The sequence below is a fragment of the Triticum urartu genome, chromosome 7A, assembly GCF_056163025.1.
Source record: "Triticum urartu cultivar PI428250 chromosome 7A, HENAU_Tu73, whole genome shotgun sequence".
Taxonomy (NCBI): Eukaryota; Viridiplantae; Streptophyta; class Magnoliopsida; order Poales; family Poaceae; genus Triticum; species Triticum urartu.
In genome coordinates, this window is record NC_141879.1 from 329,272,476 (window position 1) to 329,283,081 (window position 10,606).

Sequence of the window (10,606 nt, forward strand, 5' to 3'; positions counted from 1 at the left end):
GGCAGGTAACATACCGATGACAAAGGGAACAATGTATGTTGTTATGCGGTTTGACAGATAAAGATCTTCGTAGAATATGTAGGAACCAATATGAGCATCTAGGTTCCGCTATTGGTTATTGACCGGAGATGAGTCTCGGTCATGTCTACATAGTTCTCGAACCCGTAGGGTCCGCACGCTTAACATTCGGTGACGATCAGTATTATGAGTTTATGTGTTTTGATTACCGAAGGTAGTTCAGAGTCCCGGATGAGATCGGGGACATGACGAGGAGTCTCGAAATGGTCGAGACATAAAGATCGATATATTGGACGACTATATTCGGACATCGGAAAGGTTTCGAGTGATTCAGGTATTTTTTTTGGAGTACCGGAGAGTTATGGGAATTCGCCGGGGAGTATATGGGCCTTATTGGGCTTTAGGGGAAAGAGTGAGGGAAGGTTGTGCGCCCCCCAAGGCCTAGTCCGAATTGGACTAGGGGGAGGGGCGGAGCCCCTCCTTCCTTCTCTTCTCTTTTCCCTTCCCTTCTCTCCTACTCCTACTACATGGAAGGGGCGAATCCTACTCCCGATGGGAGTAGGACTCCCCAGGGCACGCCATAGTAGAGGGCCATCCCTCCCCCTCCTCCACTCCTTTATATACGGGGGAGGGGGCACCCCATGGACACACAAGTTGATCAGTTGATCTTTTAGTCGTGTGCGGTGCCCCCCTCCACCATAATCCACCTCGGTCATATCGTAGCGGTGCTTAGGAGAAGCCCTGCGTCGGTAGATCATCATCACCGCCATCATGCCGTCGTGCTGACGGAACTCTTCCTCGAAACTCTGCTGGATCGGAGTTTGTGGTACGTCACCGAGCTGAATGTGTGCTGAACTCGGAGGTGCCGTACGTTCGGTACTTGGATCGGTCGGATCGTGAAGATGTACGACTACATCAACCGCGTTCTCATAATGCTTCCGCTACGGTCTATGAGGGTACGTAGATGATAATCTCCCCTCTCGTTGCTATGCACACCACGATCTTGCGTGTGCGTGGGAATTTTTTTGAAATCACTGCGTTCCCCAACAGTGGCATCCGAGCCAGGTTTATGCGTAGATGTCATATGCACGAGTAGAACACAAAGGAGTTGTGGGTGTGGGTATATACATATTGCTTGCCGTCACTAGTTGATTCTTGACTCAGCGGCATTGTTGGATGAAGCGGCCCAGACCGACATTACGTGTACGCTTACGCGAGACTGGTTCCACCGACGTGCTTCGCACACAGGTAGCTAGTGGGTGTCTATTTCTCTAGCTTTAGTTGAATCGGATTCAATGAACAGGGTTCTTTCTGAAGATCAAAAAGCAATCACTATACCGCGTTGTGGTTTTTGATGTGTAGGTAAGAACGGTTCTTGCTCAGCCCGTAGCAGCCACGTAAAACTTGCAACAACAAAGTAGAGGACGTCTAACTTGTTTTTGCAGGGCATGTTGTGATGTGATATGGTCAAGACATGATGCTATATTTTATTGTATGAGATGATCATGTTTTGTAGCACAGTTATCGGCAACTGGCAGGAGCCATATGGTTGTCGCTTTATTGTATGAAATGCAATCGCCATGTAATTGCTTTACTTTATCACTAAGCGGTAGCGATAGTCGTGGAGGCAATAGTTGGCGTGACGACAACGATGCTTCGATGGAGATCAAGGTGTCAAGTCGGTGACGATGGTGATCATGACGGTGCTTTGGAGATGGAGATCACAGGCACAAGATGATATGGCCATATCATATCACTTATATTGATTGCATGTGATGTTTGTCCTTTATGCACCTTATTTTGCTTAGTTTGACAGTAGCATTATAAGATGATCTATCACTAAATTTCAAGGTATAAGTGTTCTCCCTGAGTATGCATCGTTGCTATAGTTCGTCGTGTCGAGACACCACGTGATGATCGGGTGTGATAAGCTCTACGTTCACATACAATGGGTGCAAGCCAGTTTTTGCACACGCAGAATACTCGGGTTAAACTTGACGAGCCTAGCATATGCATATATGGCCTCGGAACACTGGAGACCGAAAGGTCGAGCGTGAATCATATAGTAGATATGATCAACATAGTGATGTTCACCATTGAAAACTACTCCATCTCATGTGATGATCGGACATGGTTAAGTTGATTTGGATCACGTGATCACTTAGATGATTAGAGGGATGTCTATCTAAGTGGGAGTTCTTAAGTAATATGATTAATTGAACTTTAATTTATCATGAACTTAGTCCTGATAGTATTTTCATATCTATGTTGTAGATCAATAGCTTGCGATGTAGCTCCCCGTTTATTTTTGATATGTTCCTAGAGAAAATTAAGTTGAAAGATGTTAGTAGCAATGATGCGGACTAGCTCTGTGATCTGAGGGTTATCCTCATTGTTGCATAGAAGTATTATGTCCTTGATGCACCGCTAGGTGACGGACCTATTGCAGGAGCAGATACAGACTTTATGAACGTTTGACAAAGCTCGGTATGATATCTACTTAATAGTTTAGTGCACCATGCTTTACGGCTTAGAACCGGGACTTCAAAAATGTTTTTGAACGCCACAGAGCATATAATATGTTCTAAGAGTTGAAATTAGTATTTCATACTCATGCCCATGTCAAGATGTAGGAGACCTCTGACAGTACTTTGCCTACAAGATGGAGGAGAATAGCTCAACTAGTGAGCATATGCTCAGATTGTCTGGGTACTACAATTGCTTGAATCAAGTGGGAGTTAATCTTCCAGATAAGATAGTAATTGACAAAGTTCTCTAGTCACTATCACCAAGTTACTAGACCTTAGTGATGAATTATAATATGCAAGGGATGACGAAAGTAATTCCCAAGCTCTTCGCGATGCTGAAATCGGCGAAGGTAGAAATCAAGAAATAACATCAAGTGTTGATGGTTAACAAGACCACTAGTTTCAAGAAAAGGGCAAAGGGAAAGAGGAACTTCAAAGAATAATAGCAAGCAAGTTGCTGCTCCCATGAAGAAGCTCAAAGTTGGACCCAAGCCTGGAACTGAGTGCTTCTACTGCAAAGGAAATGGTCACTGGAAGTGGAACTGCCCTGGATACTTGGCGGATAAGAAGGATGGAAAAGTGAACAAAAGTATATTTGATATACATGTTATTGATGTGTACTTTACTAGTGTTTATAGCAACCCCTCAGTATTTGATACTGGTTCAGTTACTAAGAGTAGTAACTCGAAACGGGATTTGCAAAATAAACAGAGAGTAGTTAAGGGCGAGGTGATGATGTGAGTCGTAAGTGATTCCAAGGTTGATAAGATCACCATCGCATACTCCCTTTACCTTCGAGGTTAGTGTTAAACCTAAAATAAATGTTATTTGGTGTTTGCGTAGAGCATAATATGATTGGATCATGTTTATTGCAATACGGTTATTCATTTAAGTCAAGGATAATTATTATTCTGTTTACATGAATAAAACCTTATGAGGTCATACACCCAAGGTGAATGGTTTATTGAATCTCGATCGTAGTGATACACATATTTATAATATTGAAGCCAAAAGATCCAAAGTTAATAATGATAGTGCAACTTATTTGTGGCACTGCCGTTTAGGTCATATTGGTGTAAAGCGCATGAAGAAACTCCATGCTGATGGGCTTTTGGAATCACTTGATTATGAATCACTTGATGCTTGCGAACCATGCCTCATGGGCAAGATGACTAAGACTCCATTCTCCAGAACAATGGAGCGAGCAACTGACTTATTGGAAATAATACATACTGATGTATGCGGTCCGATGAGTGTTGAGGCTCGCGGCGGGTATCGTTATTTTCTGACCTTCACAGATGATTTGAGCAGATATGGATATATCTACTTGATGAAACATAAGTCTGAAACATTTGAGAAGTTCAAAGAATTTTAGATTGAATTGGAAAATCATCGTAACAAGAAAATAAAGTTTCTATGATCTGATCGTGGAGGAGAATATTTTAGTTACGAGTTTGGTATTCATTTGAAACAATGCGGAATTGTTTTGCAACTCACGCCACCTGGAGCACCATAGTGTAATGGTGTGTCCGAACATTGTAATCGTACTTTATTGGATATGGTGCGATCTATGATGTTTCTTACCGATTTACCACTATTGTTTTGGGGTTATGCATTAGAGACAGCTGCATTCACGTTAAATAGGGCACCATCTAAATCCATTGAGATGACACCGTATGAACTATGGTTTGGCAAGAAACCAAAGCTGTCATTTCTTAAAGTTTGGGGTTACGATGCTTATGTGAGAAAGTTTCAAACTGATAAGCTCGAACCCAAATCGGAGTAGTGCGTCTTCATAGGATACCCAAAAGAAACTGTTGGGAACACCTTGTATCACAAATCCGAAGGCAAGATATTTTGTTGCTAAAAATGAATCCTTTCTAGCGAAGAAATTTCTCTCGAAAGAAGTGAGTGGGAGGAATGTAGAACTTGATAAGGTAATTGTACCTTCTCCCGAATTGGAAAGTAGTTCATCACAGAAATCAGTTCTGGTGGTCTCTACACCAATTAGTGAGGAAGCTAATGATGATGATCATGAAACTTCAGATCAAGTTACTATCGAACCTCGTAGGACAACCAGAGTATGGTCTACACTAGAGTGGTACGGTGATCCTTTTTGGAAGTCATGTTACTAGACCATGACGAACCTACGAACTATGAGGAAGCGATGATGAGCCCAGATTCCGCGAAATGGCTTGAAGCCATGAAATCTGAGATGGAATCCATGTATGGGAACAAAGTATAGACTTTGATTGACTTGCCCGATGATCGGTGAGTCATTGAGAATAAATGAATCTTCAAGAGGAAGACAGGCGCTGATAGTAGTGTTACTATCTACAAAGCTCGAATTGTCGCAAAATGTTTTCGACAAGTTCAAGGTGTTGACTACGATGAGATTTTCTCACTCGTATCGATGCTTAAAAGTCTGTCCGAATCATGTTAGCAGTTGCCGCATTTTATGAAATCTAGCAAATGGATGTCAAAACTGCATTCCTTAATGGATTTCTCAAAGAAGAGTTCTATATGATGCAACTAGAAGGTTTTGTCGATCATAAAGGTGCTAACAAAGTGAGCAAGCTCTAGCGATCCATCTATGGACTGGTGCAAGCATCTTGGAGTTGGAATATATGCTTTGATGAAGTGATCAAAGCATATGGTTTTATACAGACTTGCGGTGAAGCCTGTATTTACAAGAAAGTGAGTGGAGCACTACAACATTTCTGATAAGTATATGTGAATGACATATTGTTGATCGGAAATAATGTGGAATTTTCTGTAAAGCATAAAGGACTGTTTGAAAGGAGTTTTTCAAAAAGGACCTCGGTGAAACTACTTACATATTGAGCATCAAGATCTATAGAGATAGATCAATACGCTTGATATATTTTCAATGAGTACATACCTTGACAAGATTTTGAAGTAGTTCAAAATGGAACAGTAAAAAAAGGAGTTCTTGCCTGTGTTGCAAGGTGTGAAGTTGAGTAAAGACTCAAAACCCGACCACGGCAGAAACTAGAAAGAGAATGAAAAGTCATTCCCTATGCCTCAGTCATAGGTTCTATAAATCATAGGTTCTATAAAGTATGCTATGCTGTGTGCCAGTCCTATTATATACCTTAGCATGATTCTGGCAAGGGAGTACAATAGTGATCTAGGAGTAGATCACTAGACAACGGTCAAAATTATCCTTAAAGGACTAAGGAAATATTTCTCGGTTATGAAGGTGATAAAAGAGTTCGTCGTAAAGAGTTACGTTGATGCAAGCTTTTTACATCAATCTAGATGACTCTAAGTCTCGATCTAGATACATATTGAAAGTGGGAGCAATTAGCTACAGTAGCTCCGTGCAGAGTATTGTAGACATAGAAATGTGCAAAATACATACGGATCTGAATGTTGCAGACCCGTAGACTAAACTTCTCTCACAAGCAAAACATGATCACTCTTTGGGTGTTAATCAAATAGCGATGTGAACTAGATTATTGACTATAGTAAACCCTTTGGGTATTAGTCACATGGAGATGTGAACTAATCACATAAAGACGAGAACTATTGGTGTTAAATCACATGACGATGTGAACTAGATTATTGACTCTAGTGCAAGTGGGAGACTGAAGGAAATATGCCCTAGAGGCAATAATAAAGTTATTATTTATTTCCTTGTATCATGATAAATGTTTATTATTCATGCTAGAATTGTATTAACCGGAAACTTAGTACATGTGTGAATACATAGACAAACAGAGTGTCACTAGTATGCCTCTACTTGAATAGCTCAAAGATGGTTAAGTTTCCTATCCATATACATGAGTTGTCATTTGATTAACGGGATCACATCATTAGAGAATAATGTGATTGACTTGACCCATTCCGTTAGCTTAGCATCCGATCGTTTAGTATATTGCCATTGCTTTCTTCATGACTTATACATGTTCCTATAACTATGAGATCATGCAACTCCTGAGTACCAGATGAACACTTTGTGTGCTACCAAATGTCACAACGTAACTGGGTGATTATAAAGGTGCTCTACAGGTGTCTCCGATGGTACTTGTTGAGTTGGCATAGATCGAGATTAGGATTTGTCACTCCGATTGTCGGAGAGGTATCTCTGGGCCCTCTTGGTAATGCACATCACTATAAGCCTTGCAAGCAATGCAACCAATGAGTTAGTTGCGGGATGATGTATTACGAAACGAGTAAAGAGACTTGCCGGTAAAGATATTGAACTAGGTATTAAGATACCGATGGTCGAATCTCGGGCAAGTAACATACCGATGACAAAGGGAACAACGTATGTTGTTATGCGGTTTGACCGATAAAGATCTTCGTAGAATATGTAGGAACCAATATGAGCATCCAGGTTCCGCTATTGGTTATTGACCGGAGATGAGTCTCGGTCATGTCTACATAGTTCTCGAACCCGTAGGGTCCGCACGCTTAACGTTCGGTGACGATCGGTATTATGATTTTATGTGTTTTGATGTACCGAAGGTAGTTCAGAGTCCCGGATGAGATCGGGGACATGATGAGGAGTCTCGAAATGGTCGAGACATAAAGATCGATATATTGGACGACTATATTCGGACATCAGAAAGGTTTCGAGTGATTCAGGTATTTTTTTTTGGAGTACCGGAGAGTTATGGGAATTCGCCGGGGAGTATATGGGCCTTATTGGGCTTTAGGGGAAAGAGTGAGGGAAGGTTGTGCGCCCCCCAAGGCCTAGTCCGAATTGGACTAGGGGGAGGGGCGGCGCCCCCTCCTTCCTTCTCTTCTCTTTTCCCTTTCCTTCTCTCCTACTCCTACTACATGGAAGGGGGGAATCCTACTCCTGGTGGGAGTAGGACTCCCCAGGGCGTGCCATAGTAGAGGGCCGACCCTCCCCTTCCTCCACTCCTTTATATACGGGGGAGGGGGCACCCCATGGACACACAAGTTGATCAGTTGATCTTTTAGCCGTGTGCGGTGCCCCCTCCACCATAATCCACCTTGGTCATATCGTAGCGGTGCTTAGGCGAAGCCCTGCGTCGGTAGCATCATCATCACCGTCATCACGCCGTCGTGCTGATGGAACTCTCCCTCGAAACTCTGCTGGATTGGAGTTCGTGGGACATCACTGAGCTGAACGTGTGCTGAACTCGGAGGTGCCGTACATTCGGTACTTGGATCGGTCGGATCATGAAGATGTACGACTACATCAACCGCGTTCTTATAACGCTTCCGCTTACGGTCTACGAGGGTACGTAGACGATACTCTCCCCTCTCTTTGCTATGCATCACCATGATCTTGCGTGTGCGTAGGAAATTTTTTGAAATTACTGTGTTCCCCAACAAAAGGCACTTTACAGGTTTGAAATAAAGAGTGTGGTCTACAAAAAATTATTTGGACCTACTGTCGCACGTCTGTGTTGCCTTGCCTCGGCGAAAGGACCCCTTGGCCGGAATAGCCTTTGGTCATCTGTACGAAGCCAAACTCAGAAAGAGTCCGTAAGATGACTAGGCTTTGAGTCACCTGTGGTAAAAGATAGATGATAGTTAGTAAAAGGGGAAAAAGGCTATGGGAGTGCAAACCGTATTGTAGGCCTGTCCGTATTGTGCCTCCACCGATGACTAGGGTATTTTAAGTGCATAATTATGTATGCACGGTACAAACTTCGCAGCCATATGAGGCGAACGACGGAGGCCGAACTGCTAATCCAGCTCTGCGATTGATCGGTTCTGTTTAATAGAGACCGACGGATTGATGGCCGATGGGATACGTGGCTTGATGGGGCCGCTTTGTACTTTGACTGCAGTAGCCGTAGTATGCTCCTCTGTATGGAGGGAGCATTCTGTGTTTCCGTTTATCGTGATGACGCCGCATGGACCGGGCATCTTAAGCTTTAGATAAGCATAGTGTGGGACTGCGTTAAAACGAGCAAAAGCGGTACGCCCGAGCAGTGCATGGTAGCTGCTGTGGAACGGGACAATATCGAAGGTCAAGCCTTCACTTTGAAAGTTGTTCGTGAGCCTAAAACGACATCCAATGTAATTGAACCCGTGCAGTGAGCTTCTATGTCGGGTACTGCTCCCTTGAAGGAAGTTGTGGTGGGACTGATTCTTGAAAGATCAATGCCCATTTTGCGGACAGTGTCCTGGTAGAGTAGATTAAGGCTACTGCCGCCGTCCATAAGGATTTTCGTGAGATGGAACCCGTCGATAATTGGGTCGAGGACCAGAGCGGCTGAACCTTCATGACAGATACTGGCTGGGTGGTCTTTGCGATCAAAAGTGATCGGGTAGGCCGCCCATTGGCCAGATTTTGAGGCGACCGGCTTTATGGCGTAGGCGTCCCGTAGTGCGCATTTGCGCTTCCCCGTAGGGATGTGCATCATGTGTACCATGTTTACTATTTTTTACTTCGGGGGGAAATTGCTTCTGACCCCCGTTGTTCGGTTGGCGAGTCTCTTCGTCGTCGCTGTCACTGGGAGGCCCCTTCCCCTTGTGTTCGGCGTTGAGCTTGCCGGCTTGTTTGAAGACCCAACAGCTTCTGTTGGTATGATTGGCTGGTTTGTCGGGGGTGCCATGAATTTGGCAAGGTCTATCAAGTATCTTGTCTAGATTGGATGGTCCGTCTCTATTTTCCTTGAATGGCTTTTTCCGTTGACCGGGTTTGGAGCCGCTGAATCCGGCGTTGACGATCGTGTCTTGCGTTCCTTCATTATTATTTCGACGCTTATGTTTATTGTGTCCTGGCTTGCCATTGCCGTCTCGAACTTCGGAAGTGCCCGGATCACTGGTGTTGTTGCTTCTATGAGCGAGCCAGCTGTCCTCTCCCGCACAAAAGCGGGTCATCAAAGCGGTAAGGGCTGCCATGGATTTTGGTTTTTCTTGTCCGAGGTGGCGGGCGAGCCATTTGTCTCGGACGCTATGTTTAAAGGCCATGAGGGCTTCGGCGTCCGGACAATCGATAATTTGGTTCTTTTTAATTAAGAACCTCGTCCAGAGCTTCCTGGCTGACTCCCCGGGCTAATGGATAATGTGACTTAGGTCATCGGCATCCGGAGGCCGGACATATGTACCTTGGAAGTTATCGCGGAAGGCGTCTTCCAAGTCTTCCCAACTGCCAATGGAATTTTCAGGCAGGCTGTTCAACTAGTGCCGAACTGGCCCCTTGAGTTTTAGTGGGAGGTATTTGATGGCATGAAGACCATCGCCATGGGCCATATGAATATGGAGAATGAAGTCTTCAATACATACTGCGGGATCTGTGGTTCCATCATATGATTCGACATTCACGGGTTTGAACCCTTCTGGGAATTCGTGTTCCATTACTTCATTAGTGAAGTAGAGGGGGTGTGCGGCGCCTCTATATCGGGCCAAATCGTGACATAGTTCGGATGGAGTCCGTCTGCGGTTTTCGGCCCGGACGTGATTGTGCTTGCCATGTTCGGCTTGATAGCCGTGGTCACGCGTCGGGGCACGCCCCCGCGATCCGTAGATCGATCTGGCCGGACCTGCTTTATTCTTCAGGTCCTGCTGCAGATCGTACGTGTATCCCCTAGTTGTTTTATCTCTGCCTTTACGGCGAGGTAGGGCGGGCTGGTGTTCGGCTTGAGTTGCCGCTTTGTCCCGGCCACATGGTGGTCGATCCGCCGCATTACGCGCTGATGGTACGGGCTCAGATGCCTCGTCGTCGAATTGAGGTAGCAGTTTACGCTTCGGGTAACTTTTGGTTGGGCGCTCGAGGCTGTATTCCTCTGCTGCCAGGATATTAGTCCATCTATCGTTGAGCAGATCTTGATCAGCTTGAAGCTGCTGCTACTTCTTTTTCAGGCTCCTTGCAGTGGCTATTAGTCATTGCTTGAAGCGCTCCTGCTCGAGAGGTTCCATAGGCACGATAAAGTCTTCGTCACCGAGGCTCACCTCATCCTCGGAGGGTGGAAGGTAATTACTGTCCTCTGAGTCTTCGTTTGCAGCCTGTTCATCATGGCTAACTTGCCCATCCTCCCGATCGTCTTGTTCGGAGTTTTGCTCGACGGGGTTTTCTTGGTCTTCGACATCATCCAGAGTGTTGTTAT